Below are 16,948 nucleotides of genomic sequence, written 5' to 3' on the forward strand. Positions count from 1 at the left end.
GAGGTGGATAGACCTAGAGTCTGTCATACAGAGTGAAGTAAGTCAGAAAGAGAAAGACATACACCGTATGCTAACACATATATATGGAATTTAAGAAAAAAAACTGTCATGAAGAACCTAGGGGTAAGACAGGAATAAAGACACAGACCTACTAGAGAATGGGCTTGAGGATATAGGGAGGGGGAAGGGTAAGCTGTGACAAAACGAGAGAGAGGCATGGACATATATACACTACCAAATGTAAGGTAGATAGCTAGTGGGAAGCAGCCGCATAGCACAGGGAGATCAGCTTGGTGCTTTGTGACCGCCTGGAGGGGTGGGATAGGGAGGGTGAGAGGGAGGGAGATGCAAGAGGGAAGAGATATGGGAACATATGTATATGTATAACTGATTCACTTTGTTATAAAGCAGAAACTAACACACCATTGTAAAGCAATTATACTCTAATAAAGATGTAAAAAAAAAAAAACCCAATAGGGAATACATCCAGCAACTGCAGGGAATAGAAAACCCGCTCTTAAAGGGCTCACACATAGACTTACTCAACCTGAAAACCAGTTCAAAAACTCCATACTGAAAAATCACATGGACCATAGGTGAAGGGGACCCACTTACTAATCTGGAAGTACATGCTAAAGAGAAAGGAACTAGTTAGGATGCTCCCTGGAGATTGAGACACTGGTGAAGGCCAGTTTTGCAATCTCAGGCTACTTGCTAATGCCAATGCTGTCAAGTGTCACTTTGGAATTCTCCCTCTAACTTGTTATTGCCAGTGGGCATGCCCTGCTAAGAGCTCATGCACCCCTGTGCCTCAGCTGGGCTTCACAGCTGGTTGGGCTGATAGACCCACCCACCAGGGCAGTGCAATAGTCTTGAGTGGGCCTCAGAGCCAGTCTGGGGGCCAGCCCTGCCCACCAGTGCCTCTCAGAAGCCACAATCAGTCCCTACAGCCAATCTAGGGCCAGCCCCATCCACCATCATGCTGCAGCAGCAGCCTCATCCCCACCACAACAAGAGGGCACATGTAGCCCACATAGTGGACACCCATTGAACACCTGACTCCGGTTGTTCCATACAAATTTTAGAATTATTTGTTCTAGTTCTGTGAAATATACTGCTGGTATTTTGATTGGAATTGCATTGAATCTGTAGATTGTTTTGGGTAGTGTGCACATTTTAATAATATTAATTCTTCTAATCCATGAACATGGAATATCTTTTCATTTTTCATTTATTTGCATATTCTTTGATTTCTTTCATCGCTGTCTTATAGTTTTTGTGTACATGTCTTTCACCTCCTTTGCTAAATCTCTTCCTAGGTATTTTATTGTTTTTTTTTTTTTTTTTTTTTGCGGTACGTGGGCCTCTCACTGTTGTGGCCTCTCCCGTTGCGGAGCACAGGCTCCGGACGCGCAGGCTCAGCAGCCATGGCTCACGGGCCCAGCCGCTCTGCGGCACGTGGGATCTTCCCGGACCGGGGCACGAACCCGTGTCCCCTGCATCGGCAGGCGGACTCTCAACCACTGCGCCACCAGGGAAGCCCTATTTTATTGTTCTTGATGCAATTGTAAATGGGATTGTTTTCTTAATTTCTCTTTCTAGTTTATTATTAGTTTATACAAATGCCACAAATACGTATATTGTATCCAGTGACTTTACTGATTCATCTATTAGTTCTAACAGTTTTTGGTGGAGTCTTTAAGGTTTTATATATATGTATATATAGTATCATGTCATCTGCAAACAGTGACAAATTTACTTCATTTTCAATTTGGATGCCTTTTATTTCTTTTTCTAATTATTTAGCCTAATTGCTGTGGCTAGGACTTCCAATGTTATGCTGAATAAAAGTGGTGAGAATGGGCATCCTTGTCTTGTTCCCGATCTTTGAGGAAAAGCTTTCAGGTTTTCACTGTTGAGTATGATGTTAACTGTGGGTTTGTCATATATGGCTTTTATTATGTTGCTCTACATTCTCTCTATACCCACTTTCTTGAGGGTTTTTATCATAAATAGATGCTTAATTTTGTTAAATGCTCTTCTCTGCATCTATTGATTTGATCATAGGATTTTTATTCTTCATTTTGTTAATGTGATACAGCCGGTTGATTGATTTGTGGATGTTGAACCATCTTTGCATCCCTGGAATAAATACCACTTGATTGTGCTGTATGATCCTTTTAATGTATTGTTGGATTTGGTTTGCTAATATTTTGTTGAGAAGTTTTGCATCTATGTCCATCAAGGTTATTGGCCTGTAATTTTCTCTCCCTCCTCCCTTTATGCAATGTTGTTTTCTGGTTTTGGTATCAGGGTAGTTATGGCTTTGTAAAGTGTGTTTGGAACGTTTCCATCCTCTTCAATTTTTTTGAAAAAGATAGGTATTAAATCTTCTTTGAATGTTTTATAGAATTTTCCAGTGAAGCTGCTTGGTCCTGAGTTTTTGTTGTTCATTTCGGCCTTATCTACAATAGTCAACATATGGAAACAACCTAAGGGTTCATCAATGAATGAATGGATAAAGAAGATATGGTATATATACACAAAGGGATACTATTCAGCCACACAAAATAAGAATAAAGTTTTGCTATTTGCAACAATGTCGATGGACCTTGAAGGTATCATGCTAAGTGAAGAAAGTCAGATGGAGAAAGACAAATGCCATATGATTTCACTCATATGTGGAATCTAAGAAACAAAACAATGAACAACAACAACAAAAACAAACAAACTCATAGGTACAAAGGTCAGATTAGTGGTTGGCAGGAGAGAAGATGGTTGAGGAGTGAGCAAAATCAGTGAGGGAAATAACTGTATGGTGATCGATGATAACTAAATTTGTGGTGGTGATCACTTGGTAGTGTTTACAGATTTGAATTATAATGCTGTGTACCTGAAAATAATATTTTCAAAAAAGAGTACCTGATTCTCAACTGGGCACTAGGTCAGGAATCTGAAAGAAGGGTAGAGTTCTGTCACTTCCTCTCTGTGTAACAATGGGCAAGTTTCTCAACCTTGCTGAATCCCAGTTCTTATTTGTAAAATGAGTATGTAATAACTACTTCTAATGTTTGTTGTGAGATTTAATAGGCTATACTGAATCCAAAGTGTCTGGTATGGGGGCTTGCACAAAATTAGGCTAAATAGTTCTAAGTATCTGTGTCTATATTAATATCTGTGTCCATATGTATATTTATATTAATCTTTTGATAACTGTCTTCAAAGAACATATGAATCCTAGTTGCTATGACAAAAAGAAGTACAGACACACCTCACTTTTTTGATATTGCATTTTTTACATATGAAAGGTTTGTGGCAACCCTGTATGGAGCAAGACTATCAGTGCTATTTTTCCAGCAATTTTTTTTTTTTTTTTTTTTGCGGTACGCGGGCCTCTCTCTGTTGTGGCCTCTCCCGTTGAGGAGCACAGGCTCCGGACGCGCAGGCCCAGCGGCCATGGCTCACGGGCCCAGCCGCTCTGCGACATGTGGGATCTTCCCGGACTGGGGCACGAACCCGTGTCCCCTGCATCGGCCGGCGGACTCCCAACCACTGCGTCACCAGGGAAGCCCTCCAGCAACATTTGCTCACTTTGTGTTTCTGTGTCACATTTTGGTAATCCTTGCAATATCTCAAAATTTTCATTATTATTATATTTGCTATGATGATCTGTGATCAGTGGTCTTTGATGTTAGTATTGTAATTATTTTAGGGCAACACAAACCATGCCCATATAAGATGGCAAACTTAATCCGTAAATACTGTGTGTGTTCTGACTGCTCCTCTCCCTCTTCTCAGGCCTCCCTATTCCTTGAGACACAACAATATTGAAATTAGGCCATTTAATAACCCTACAATGGCCTGTAAGTGTTCAAATGAAAGGAAGGGTCACACATCTCTCACTTTAAATTAAAAGCTAGAAATGATTAAGTTTAGTGAGGAAGGCATGTTGAAAGCCAAGATAGACTGAAAGCTAGGCCTCTTGCACCAGTTAACTAAGTTGTGAATGCAAAGGAAAAGTTCCTGAAGGAAATTAAAAGTGCTACTCCAGTGGACACACAGATGATAACAAAGTGAAACAGGCTTATTGCTAATATGGACAAAGTTTAGTGGGCTAGATAGGAGATTATCTAGAATGCCACAGCTTTCCCTGAGCCAAAGCCTAATACAGAGCAAGGCCCTAACTCTCTTCAATTCTATGAATGCTGAGAGAGGTGGGAAGCTGCAAAAGAAAAGTTTGAAGCTAGCAGAGGTTGAAAGAAGCTGTTTTCATAACATAAAAGTGCAAGGTGAAGCAGCAAGTGCTGCTTTAGAAGCTGCAGCAAGTTATCTAGGAGCTCTAGCTAAGATGATTAATGAAGGTAGCTACACTAAATAAGATTTTCAATGGTAGATGAAACAGCCTTCTATTGGAGGAAGATGTCATCTAAGACTTTCATAGCTAGAGAGGAGAAGTCGATGCCTGGCTTCAAAGCTTCAAAGGATAGGCTCTCTTATTAGGGACTAATGCAGCTAGTGACTTTAAGTTAAAGCCAATGCTTATTTACCATTCCAAACATCCTAGGGGTCTTAAGAATTATGCTACATCTACTCTGCCTGTGCTCTAGAAATGAAATAACAAAGCCTAGATGACAGCACATCTGTTTACAACATGGTTTACTGAATATTTTAATCCCACTGTTAAGACCTACTGCTCAGGAAAAAAACAAAACAAAACAAAACAAAAGATTCCTTTCAAAATATTACTGTTTGTTGAAAATGTACCTGGTCACCCAAGACCTCTGATGGAGACTGACAGCAAGATTCATGTTGTTTTCATGCCTGCTAACACAACATTCATTCTGCAGATCATGGATCAAATACCAATTTGGACTTTCAAGGTTTGTTATTACATAAATACATTCCATAAGGCTATAGCTGCCATAGATAGTGATTCCTCTGATTGATCTGGGAAAAGTCAATTAAGAACCTTCTGAAAAGGATTCCTCATTCTAGATGCCATTAAGAACATTGGTGATTCATGGGAAGAGGTGAAAATATCAACATTAACAGGAATTTGGAAGAAGTTGATTCCAACTCTTGTGGATGACTTTAAGGGGTTCAAGACTTCAGTGGAGGAAGTAACGGCAGATGCGGTGAAAATAGCAAGAGAACTAGAATTAGAAATGGAGTCTGAAGATGTGACTGAATTGCTGCAAATCTCCTGATAAAATTTGAACAGATGAGGAGTTGCTTCTTATGGATGAGCAAAGAGAGTGGTTTCTTGAGATGGAATCTACTTCTGGTGAAGATGCTGTGAAGGTTGTTGAAATGACAACAAAAGATTTAGAATATTACTAAACTTAGTTGATAAAGGAGGAGCTGGGTTTGAGAGGATTGACTCCAATTTTGAAAGAAGTTGTACTGTGGGTAAAATGCTATCAAACAGCAATGCAGGTTACAGAGAAATCTTTCATGAGATGAAGTGTCAGTCAATGTGGCAAACTTCATTATTGCCTTATTTTAAGAAATTGCCACAGCTGTCCCAGCCTTCAGGAACCACCTCCCTGATCAGTTAGCAGCTATCAACGTCGAAGCAAGACCCTCCACCAGCAAAAGATTACAACTCATTGAAGAGTCAGGTGATGGTTGGCATATTTTTTAGCAATAAAGCATTTTTTAATTAAGCTGTGTACATTGTTTTTTTTTGTTAAGACATAATGCTGTTGCACACAAAATAAACTACAGTATAGTGTAAACATAACTTTTATATGCACTGGGAAACTGAAAAATTCATGTCACTTGCTTTATTGCATTATTCACTTTATTGCAGTGGTCTGGAACCAAACCTGTAATATGTTCAAGGTATGCCTATACCTCGTACCGTGTTATCAGCTGAGGTAAAGAACCATAAGCTCATACAGACTTGGAACTGGGGACCCCTAAGAGATTATCTGGTTCAGGATTCTGAATGGTGTTTGATCCTCAGTTAAGCATGCTTCCCCGCACATCACATTTTAGTGTGTGGCATCAAACCCAGCTCCAATGAAAAATTTTAAACAACAAGAAGGAGATGGACATATATCCTGATCAGGACATCCCATTGAGCACAGAACGGTGCTTGAGTTCAAGCATGCCAAGGTTTGAATCATGGCTCCATTACCAACTACCTATGAGAGTTTGTACAACTTAGACTTGGCTGTGCCTTTGTTTCTTCAACTTTAAAGTGGAAAAAATAACTACACCTATCTCATCAGATTTGGGGAAGGATTAAATGGGAGAATGCATGTACATCTCTTAGGGCAACACTTGATCCATAGTAAGTGTCCAAAAATATCCATTAATATTAATATCAAAACATTGCTAAGTTGCAACAGGCAGCTTACATCTTCCAATGAGTCATCAACACAATCATCATGTGGACAATGGTCTGGAATTTTCAAAAAAAGGGTTTGATCTATATCCTGTTTCCCTCATGGGTTTGTAGAACAGGACTCCAATGATCCACAACAAATTTAGATACATTCTATTGGTTCAGAAATTGATCTTATGTGAGTGCTGTCTTGTCTTCCATTACAGTGCTGCCAGGAAGAAATCAGCATCATCTTGGAATGGAGGAGGTACAGAAGGATCAATCTCAAAATAGCTGTAAAGAAAACCCAAGAAACAAGCTATGCTGGAGAGAGCCTCACTCACCTGACAGAGCTGATACAGCAAAGTGACTGGATTCTGGAGTCACCATGGACAAGACATCTTGCTTTGTTCTGCGTCAGATACCTCACTTGTGAAATGGGAATAATTACAATAACTAATACATGGGTTTGTTGTAAAGATAAAATACATGTACATAGCACTTAGAAGCTAATAAATGCTGAATACTCATCAGATGTTATTGATAATACAGGGATCAAGTGCAGTAAGCCAAAAAGTAGCTCCACAGAGGCAGGGGTGGGAGAGAAGGGGATGGTGATTCTCACTTCTTCGTCTCTGATTTCTCTCACCATTTGAATAACATCCCTTTATGTCAGTTCAGTCCTTGCAGAAAGCATTTAAGGAGGGCCAGCTGTGTGCCAAGCCGTGTGCAAGATTCTGTAGAAGACCCACAGTAAGAGCAAGGAGTATGAGGCATCATTTCTACCTCCAGGGAGCTCTCCATCTGAAGGAAGACACTTTATGCAATGTGTTCTTATCTGTTATAGATACTTGGTATTGCACAAGCTCAGGCAAGGAGAGCAGGGGCAGGATATACCCTCTGCTCTAAGCAACAATCCAGGATGACGTGAGGTCATTTCAGGTAAGAGGACATAAGAAGCAAAGTCAGAGGGGCTTGGCCTAGTGTGATAAGTTGGGGTGTGTGTTTGTATATGAGGAGACCAATCTGGCTAGAAATGAAGGTTTCATCTTAAGGGGTTGCTGTAGTAACATTGTGGATTGGGCAGAGATTCAGCTGGTGCCTGCAGTGAGACCATACTGGTCATTAGAGTACTGAAATCTGCCCACATACTGTCATCAACCTGGGACAACCCAGGAAGTTTCTCAAACCCAGAACTAAAGATTAATGCCGATCACTACAGGGGCCCTCCAGGGCCAGCCTGCTCTAGCAGTATGGCCAGTGACCAATTTTTCTTGGTCAGTGGAAGATCACCCCAATTATCAGAATACAGAGGATCTCAAGGGCCAGGCTGGGGAGACTGTGCTTTATTCTGGAAACCACAGAGACTCACAGGCAGCCTGCTGTCCTTAAAAATTCCCTTTGTCTTGCAAAGACACAGCAGGACAAAGCTTCCTGCTGCAGAGGAATGTGTCTCATCCAGACTCAGCAATAGGCATTTGCTCTTTCCTACAGGTTTCCTATCTGGACCTGATAGCCATGCCATTGATTGCCCACACTGAGGTCCCCACACTAGCACAGGACAACAGAGAGGCTCAGCTGTCTTCTCCCTGATCCTGATTTCTCCACGGTGGTGGTTGAGCAGTCACCTCTCCCATCTTTTAGGAAGGATATTCGTTGTCACTTTGGATCTGCCTCTGCCTTTTGCTTTCCCTGTACAAATAGTTGGCTTGTCCTGCTAATTCTTTTCAACAATTTCTGTTGTGTTGTTTTTTTTGTCTCCCCAACCTCAAGGCTGCATGTCTCCCTGACTGGTGCCGTACAAAACTCTTGATCAGTTAGCATCTTCCCTGTGGCTGAAAGCCCTCTTAGCATCTGCCACTTTGATCTTGTCTTCTAACCTCCCTCTGTGGGCAGAGAGAGAGAGAGAGAGAGAGAGAGAGAGAGAGAGTGTGTGTGTGTGTGTGTGTGTGTGTGTGTGTTGCAGGATAGTGGGCTCATAGGGAGGGAGTGCAGGTGCTGTTTTGTCCTAAGCTGACACATCTGTTGATGAGGAGGATGGCTCCAAGGAAGTGCTAATGCACCGAGAATAGCTTGAGCCAACTGGGAAATCTTCCTTGAGGACAAATTGGAAATTGATTCCTGATAGTTTTCAATTGAAAGAGGGAAGTGCTCCTTGTTTTCTTTAAATAAGTCTGGGTAATTTTATCAAGGAAGTTGATTGTATTGGAAATTTTGATTGATTCAGAAACATAATTATTTCAATTCAAAAATATACAAAATTACATTGGTTAAAACAATCATTTTCCTATCTTGCATTTAAACAGATTCTTTGTTGTCTTCTCTGAAGATGGTTATTCAGCAAAATCTGGATCTCCCAGCTGCTTGATTTGCTTCTTTTTCAGACTCAAGGCACACAAATGGTGCTGTTTTGTTTCTCTCCAGCATTTCAGGGCCAAGGAGTTTGAAGAAGCCCAAGGTAGAGCTTTCTGGCAAATCCTTTGAAGATCCAGTGGAAGGATGATCAGAAACCATCTTCCAGATAAACAGAGGATCCAGGAAAAAGATGAGGATGCATCACAAGTTTGTCATTTTATTTATCAAGCCTAAAGTTTTCCGACTATATCATTTTCTCCTCATGGCCTCTGACACCTCCCCAACCCAGTTCCCATCAGCTGAATTCTGTTTGAGCCTCCTACAAGCATTTTCAGCTACTCTTCCTATATTGGCTCTCATTTTTTCCTGTATGTTAATCACATTACCCCAACCCACTTACAAACTCCTTGAGGTCTTAGAATCTCTATCCCATCTAGTTACCCAGGAAGTGGTCCACAGGCCCATCCATGACCATTTGTTCATTGACATTTACACTAATAGGAGATGGTCCTTGTTGAAGGGACTCAATTCAAGGAGGTTGGTTCTATATGTTGAACCACCATGGCCATCAAATGAGAGGACTGTCTGCTTTGCTGTAATTATATTGTTACTGTCTTTGTATAAATGGATGAGTGAGGGTGCGACTCCACACATCCATCACCTTGGAAAACCAGAACTGATGATCTGGATAAGGTGCCAACGAAACACAACTGGGCACCCTAGGGGAGAAACTGCTCAGGGCAGAGGAAAGGAGGCAGGATAACATCCCAGTTAAGCACTCAAGCCCTAAGGTCAGGCTGCCGGCCTTTGAATCCTGATTCTGCCATGGATTTTCTGTTTGAAATTGGCAATGTTTTTATACATACCTTCACTTCCTAGTAGGCAATCAAAAAATGGTGCTTGGGGCTTCCCTGGTGGTGCAGTGGTTGAGAATCTGCCTGCCAATGCAGGGGACATGGGTTCGAGCCCTGGTGTGGGAAGATCCCACATGCCGCGGAGCAACTAGGCCCGTGATCCACAACTACTGAGCCTGCGTGCCTGGAGCTTGTGCTCCACAACAAGAGAGGCCGCGACAGCGAGAGGCCCACGCACCACGATGAAGAGTGGCCTCCACTCGCCGCAACTAGAGAAAGTCCTCGCACAGAAACGAAGACCCAACACAGCCAAAAATAAATAAATAAGTTAATTAATTTAAAAAAATGGTGCTAAGAACAGAGAACCCAAAAGATAGAAATTATTGCTGGAAGGTAACTGGGACCCAATCTGCTAGTATGCAGACACTGGTTTTCCTCTCACTCTCATGAAACCAATTCAGATCTCTTTGAACGAGCCTCGCAAAGGTCTGTTTCAATGTGTTGATGTGTCTTAGAGATTTCCATGCCCATAAGTTTTAGAAGAATCCCTCTTTTTAGAGGTGTGGTGGTGCAGGTAATGGGCTGTAGACTGGGAGGGGGGAGACAGACCTGTCTCTGGATCCCTGGGCACCCTTTCCTGGTAGCTGCAGTGCTCTGAGAGCCAGTTGCCTTCACCTGTTAAATCGTCGCCACAATTAAAACAACAAACTTTGCATCACTCCCCAAAATTATTTTCCCCTTCCTTGTAATCTATTTCTCCCTCTACTCTCATTCCCCAGGCAACCACAAATCTGTTTCACATCACTATATGTAGATTATTTTGCATTTTCTAGGATTTTATATAAATGAAATCACACATTATACTCTTTTAATCTGGCTTCTTTCATTCAGCATAATTGTTTTGAGATTCATCCCTGTTGTTGTGTATATCAACAAGTTAGTTTTTATTGCTGAATAGTATTTCATTGTGTGGATGTACCACATTTGTTTAACCACTTATCTGTGGATAAACATTTAGGTTGTTTCCAGTTTTTTGGTTATTTCAAATAAAGCTGCTATGAACATTTGTATATAAGTATATGTATGTTTTCGTTGCTCTTGGGTAAATACCTAGGGATAGAATGGCTGGGTCATACGGTAGGTGTACCTTTAACTTTGTAAGAAACTGACAAACTATTTTATTCCCATTAACAGTACATGAGAGTTTCATTTCCTCCGCATCCTGTCCAACACTGGCATGGTCAGTCTTTCAATTTTAGCCCTTCTAACGGTATCTAGTGGTATTTCATTGTGGTTTAATTTGCATTTTCCAGGTGACTAATGATGTTGAGCATCTTTTCATGTGAATATTGGCCATTTGGATGACTTCTTCGTTGAAGTGACTGTTTGCACTTTATCTAATCTGGATTCAAGTTCTTTGTTATGTGTGTTGTGAGCATTTTCTCCCAGTATGTGACCTGCCTTTTTGTTTTCTTAATGATTTCTTTCAAAGAGCAGAAAGTTTTCGTTCTGATGTAGTCCGATTTGTCATTTTTTCTTTTATGGGTCACGATTTTTGTCCTCTAAGGATCATTTGCATATCCCAAGATCACAAAGATATACTATATTTTCTTCTAGAAATTTTGTACTTTTGAGCTTTACACTTGGGTCTATGATCCATCTTGAATTAATTATTTTGTATGGTGTGAGGGAAAGATCAATGCTTATTACTTTTTACCACGTAGCTATCTGGACATCATTTCCAAAACACTTTCCTTTCCCAGTTGAATTGCCTCAACCTCTTTGTCATAAATCAATTGATCAAATATATGTAGTATATTTCTGGACTATCTGTGCTGTTCCTTTGATCTATATGTCTATATTTCCACCAATATCAAACTGTCTTGATTACTGAAATCAGGTATGGTAAGTCCTCCAACTTTGTTCTTTTAAAAAATTGCTTTGGTTATTCTAGGTATTTTCCATTTCCATGCAAATTTTAGAGTTTATATGAATTTATATAGAATTTCCATATACATTTTAGCTTGCCAACTTCTACCAAATGGCTGTTGGAATTTTGACTGAGATTGCATTGAATATGGAGAGAACTGTCACATAATGATATTGAATCTTCCAATTCACAGACTAAAACAATATTTTTTCCATTTATTTAGGTCTCTTAATTTCTGTTAGCAATATTTTATAGTTTCAGTATAGAGGTCTTGGACCTCTTTATTATACTTATTCCTACATATTCATATTTTTGTACCACTCTAAATGGACTTTTTAAATTTCACTTTCTACTTGGTTGCTGTATGTATCTAAAAATAAAATTGTTTTTGCACATTAACCTTATAACCTACAACTTTGCTAAATTCATTAATTTTAATACTGATTTTTGTAGCTTCTCTGGAATTTTCTATATGAACAATCATATTATCTGCAAATAGGGAGAGTTCTATTTCTTTCTTTCCAGTTTTTCCAGTATTGATTTTATTTTCTTGCCTTAGTACAGGTACCTCCAGAAAAATGTGAATAGATTTGGTGAAGGTGAGCATTCTTGCCTTGTCCCTAGCTTAGGAGGTAAAACATTCAGTCTCTCACCATTAAGTATGGTGTTAGCTGTTTTTTTGTTTGTTTTGTTTTGTTTGTTTGTTTTTGTTTTGTTTTTAGATATAGATGCCTAGGTTGAAAAAGTGCTCTTCTAGTCCTAGTTTGATGAGAGATTAAAAAATAATTATGAATAGGTGTTTAATTTTGTCAAATTATTTTTCACATATAATAAATTAATATTGCATTTCTCTCCTTTAATTTTATTGACATGTTAGATTGTGTTGATTAATTTGCACATGTTAAACTAAACTTGCATTCTTGGGATAAGCCCTACTTGGTTATGATGTATTTTTCCTTTTTTTATATATTGTTGGGGTCAGCTTGCTACTATTTTGTTAAGGATTTTCGCATCTATAGTCATAAGAAATATTGGTTTGCAATTTTTTTTCTTTGCTACATCTTTGTTAGGTTTTGGAATTGAAGCTATTCTGACCTCAGAAGATGAGTTAGGCATTGATTCTTCTTCCTCTACTTTTTGAAAAACCTGTGTAATATTAGTGTTACTTTTTTCTTCATTGTTTTATAGAATTCACCAGCGAAACTGTGTGCATTACTTTCTTATTGCTGCTGTAGTAAATGCCAACAAAATTTGTGGCTTAAATAATATAAATCTATTTTCTTACAATTCTGGAGGCCAGAAGCCTGAAATGGGTTAAATTCATCGCATGAGCAGGACTCTATTCCTTTCTGAAGAAAGATTCTAGGGAATAATCTGTTTTCTTGCCTTTTCCAGCTTCTAGATGCTGCCTGCTTTCTTTGGCTCATGGCCCCTTCCATTTTCAAAGTCCACAGTGGCCAGTTGAGTCTTTCTCCGATTGAATATCTCTGACACTCCCACTTCTGCTTTTCTGCTTTCCTCATTCACATTTAAGGACCCTATGGTTACATTGGGCCCATCTGGCTAATCTAGGATACTCTCTCTACCTTAAGGTCAGCTGGTTAGAAACAGTAATTCCATTTGCTATCTTAATTTCTTTTGCTATAACACAGTCACAAATTCCAGAGATTAAGATGTAGACATCTTTGGAAAGCCATTGTTCTGCCTACCATACCATCTCAGGCTGGAGTTTTCTTTGTGAGATGGATTTAATTTTTTTTTTTCAATTTCTCTAATAGGTATAGCACTATTCAGCTTTTCTGTTTCTTCTTTTGTCAATTTTGGTAAGTTGTATTTTTAAAGAAAATTCTCTGTTTCACCTAAATTGTCAGATTTATTGGCTTAAATTTGTTCATAGAATTCTCTTGTTATTCTTTTCATGTATGTAGGATCTATGGTGATCAATCCTTTTCATTACTAAATTGGTGATACGTGTTCTTTCTCTTTTTTGCTTGATCTACGTAGCTTGTCCATTTTGTTGAACTTTTTGAAGAATGAGCTTTTTGCTGTGTTAACTTTCTTTACTTTCTGCCTGCACTTTATTGCATTAATTTCTGCTCTAAGCCTTTATTCCCTTCTTTCTACTAACTTTGAGTTTACTTTGCTCTTCGTTTTCTAGTTTCTTAAGTTGAAACTCTGGGGAATTGATGTTAAGTCTTTCTTTCCAAGTAAAGCTTTACTACATGTGACAAATTTTGATGTGTTGTGTGTCTGTTGTTTTTCAAAAAGATCGTTGTATCCATTGGATGTTACAGGTCTCCTGTCTCTTAAGACCCTTCTTAAAAACTGGAATCTGAAACAAGGATATAACTGGACCCCAAAGCGATTTTGCAATGGGACTACTCACTTGAACTTGAAAAAAGAATGCTAGTCCTAGACCAGAAGCCTTAGATCAGTAGCCATTATTTCCTTGCCCCCAATATCTTCTCTGAGAGAAATAATTCTATAATTGTTTCAAGTATGTTACAGTTATTGAACCTCTAAGCCCAAGTTGGTTGGAAATCACATCTTGAATAATCTGATACCTCTCTTCTAACTGGGAAGAATTATAAGAATCAACTTTACTAGTGTCTCCTGGATGCATGTCTCCAGCTCAGCTGGGACTGACTTTAATTTTCCTGATACTATTTGGACTAGCTCACTGTGCTAAGTGGGATGTACATGGCTGCTAGAGTAGGTATGTGCTGGGAGAGAATGACGCAGAGTAGAGTCCATAGGCAGCAGAACTTGCTGAGTAGGTAAGGTATAAAGAAGGAGAAGACAAGTAGGGACAGAAGTTAGCTTCTGGGTTTTATTACAGGTCTACACAGTAAGGAGATGTGAGAACAAGTCCTTTCTTCTCCCTGAGTCAGTCTTGCCAAGAGCATGGGCAATGAGGCCCACAGGGCAGAGTGTGGTTGTGAAAGTCCCTTATGGGCTATAATGTGCTGGGGTGAATGTTTTCTGGCATTCCTCTCTGCTTTAACTGCCCCACCCCTTGACCTCTATTTCTCTAGCAGCTCTTCCTTTTTTCTTACTTTCAGGGCTGGCTTCATGAGTATGTGATCCTTCCAGTTGCACAGGACCCCACACTCAGAATGGCCTGCACATGGTTTAATGCTCTGCTGTCACTGTCTGGAAATTCTTAATAATTTTTAGCAAGAGGCCCCATATTTTCATTTTTCACAGAGCTGCCCAAATTCTTTAGCTGATCTTGTTTACCTGGAAAGCCCATTGAAGACAAAGTAGTGACTTAGCAAATAAAAGGGGCAAGACTCCAGGGTCAAAGCTCCTCAGTGGTCACAGACACAGCCAGGTGCAATTTGGGTTGGTGTGTCACCTTTCCGTGTCTCACTACAACTTCCAGCAGCACCTCCCCCACCCCCACCTCCTTGTAAGGAGAATTTTTGGAAGGCTAAATCATATTTTCCCAGATATTCCTCACTATACACCTGCCCTAACAGCTCCCTTAGCACTCATTCACATCCAGCAACAGCATCCATATGGTGCATTCTCTATAAATGAAAGCTCTTTTAATTAGTGATGGGACACCTCAAATAATTTCAGCAGATGCTTCCATTTCATGCAAACAGGCACATGTCTTTGCAATTGGGCAATATTTTTCTAATTATATCATAGCCTGCAGTCCAACTGGGTATGTCTCTTAGACAGCCTTTCTGAGGGAGAGTACGTGGGCAGGGGGAGATCTATTTTATTCACACACACACACACACACACACACACACACACACACACTGTGATATCTTTCAATATTTAATGTTTGTTAACTGTTTTTTGTTTTGTTTTTCACTATTTTGCTTTCCAAGTGCTTTCAATAGTCAGGAAAGGAGGAATGGAAAGGTCATAATTATTTAGCCCTAGAATGGGTGAGGGGAGGAGGCTCTGGGGTTTTCCTTCTTTTTATAATTTTCTTAAAAAGCACTAGTCTACTTCAGGGAGGTTGCAGAGCAGACTGTGTGATGCAGAGATTCCTTTCACTCTCCCTGATATCCTGGGATTCTTGTGACAGAGATGGTAGGGCTGTTTGCTATAATTAAAGCTCACCTAAGAGGAATGGGAGAGCATGTAGTCTCTGAACAGACTGGGTTTGTATCTGGAGGCATCAGCATGGTCTGCGTAGCTCTTGGCATACATTGCAGGAGGGACCTATAGCCTTGTCATGCTTGGGAAGGTGTACTGTCTGGCTCCGTGAGATGCTGGTTGCATGTGTTCACTAAATATTTCCAGTTCACCATCTACCTTCCAAGCACATAGTAGGACCATGCTGCTGTCCTTCTTTGAGGGCCTCTATCTGGGGCTACATGTGCTTCTGTACATCTTTTTTATGGGGCTGTGTGATTGATTTTGGCCAATGAAATATGTACAGGTATGAACTGTGTCCCTTACAGGTGGAAGACTTAAAGAGCCAGACGTCCTCAGTGGTCATAGAAGCACATGTCAAGGTAAAACCTCTGTCACCCTGTGTCCCTGAGTGTCTAATCTCAGCAGCACCCTCCTATCGGCCTAAGATACTTGTGTTGTGTTACATCACTGAGATTTTGAAATTTTTTGTTGGTGTAGCAAAACCTGCTCTATCCTGACTAATACAATTGTGATTAGAGCTAGCCCAATTTCACTCTCTGGGGAGTTCCCATGGGGCCACTTTGACCTGAGGAAAAGAAGGGTTCCTGCAGGAGCAATATGGGGATTGGTGGTATGAAAACAAGTGAGAGGATCTACTGATATACACCCATCTCAAGAACACTTCTCTCTCGTTCTGATACCTAAGAATAACCAGCCATGTGGCTCTCAGGCTATTTCAGGCGATAAAGAGCAGCTAGACTCTGGAGGCACAGATGTAATGACTCATGCCATGTTGAGGAACAGGCTGAATGAAGTGTGGTTAAAGCAACCCCAGGAGAACCCAAGGTCTCCAGGCAGACCTGACAGACTTGTCTTCCCTGGTGACCTATCACCAGGTCCTATCCTTTGTACTTTGGCCCAGCACTCAAGCCACAGTCTGTGTTGAGGTGCCTCCAAGGAAGCTGGAGGATGCACCCAGATGTCCCCTTCTGGTATGTGTGTCCTAAGGATGGCATAGCTTGTTTCCCCTCCCTCTTGGTTGTATAGGTCCAGGACTCCTTGGTGAAACGTCTACCAATCAGGTAGCCTCACTTGCTTTCCTGGTCATCCTCGGATGACCCCCAGGGCCCAAGGCAAGCTCAAGGTTAAACTTTCCCTTTCCTGCTGCAGCTCACCTGATGTTGCTCTGGGAAACCTCTACTTATAGGAAACATGATCTGGGCCTCAAACAACCAAATGAACAAGAGACTGTTTTGAGCATCTCTCCATCTGTAAGACGGGGAGCCTTGTGAGGATTTATAATCCTCCCTGAGTGCCTCATTTTTTTTTTAAACCAAAGTTGGATATAAACAAAAATTTAAAAAAAAAGAGGAAAGC

This window comes from Lagenorhynchus albirostris, chromosome 5, assembly GCF_949774975.1.
Source record: "Lagenorhynchus albirostris chromosome 5, mLagAlb1.1, whole genome shotgun sequence".
Taxonomy (NCBI): domain Eukaryota; kingdom Metazoa; phylum Chordata; class Mammalia; order Artiodactyla; family Delphinidae; genus Lagenorhynchus; species Lagenorhynchus albirostris.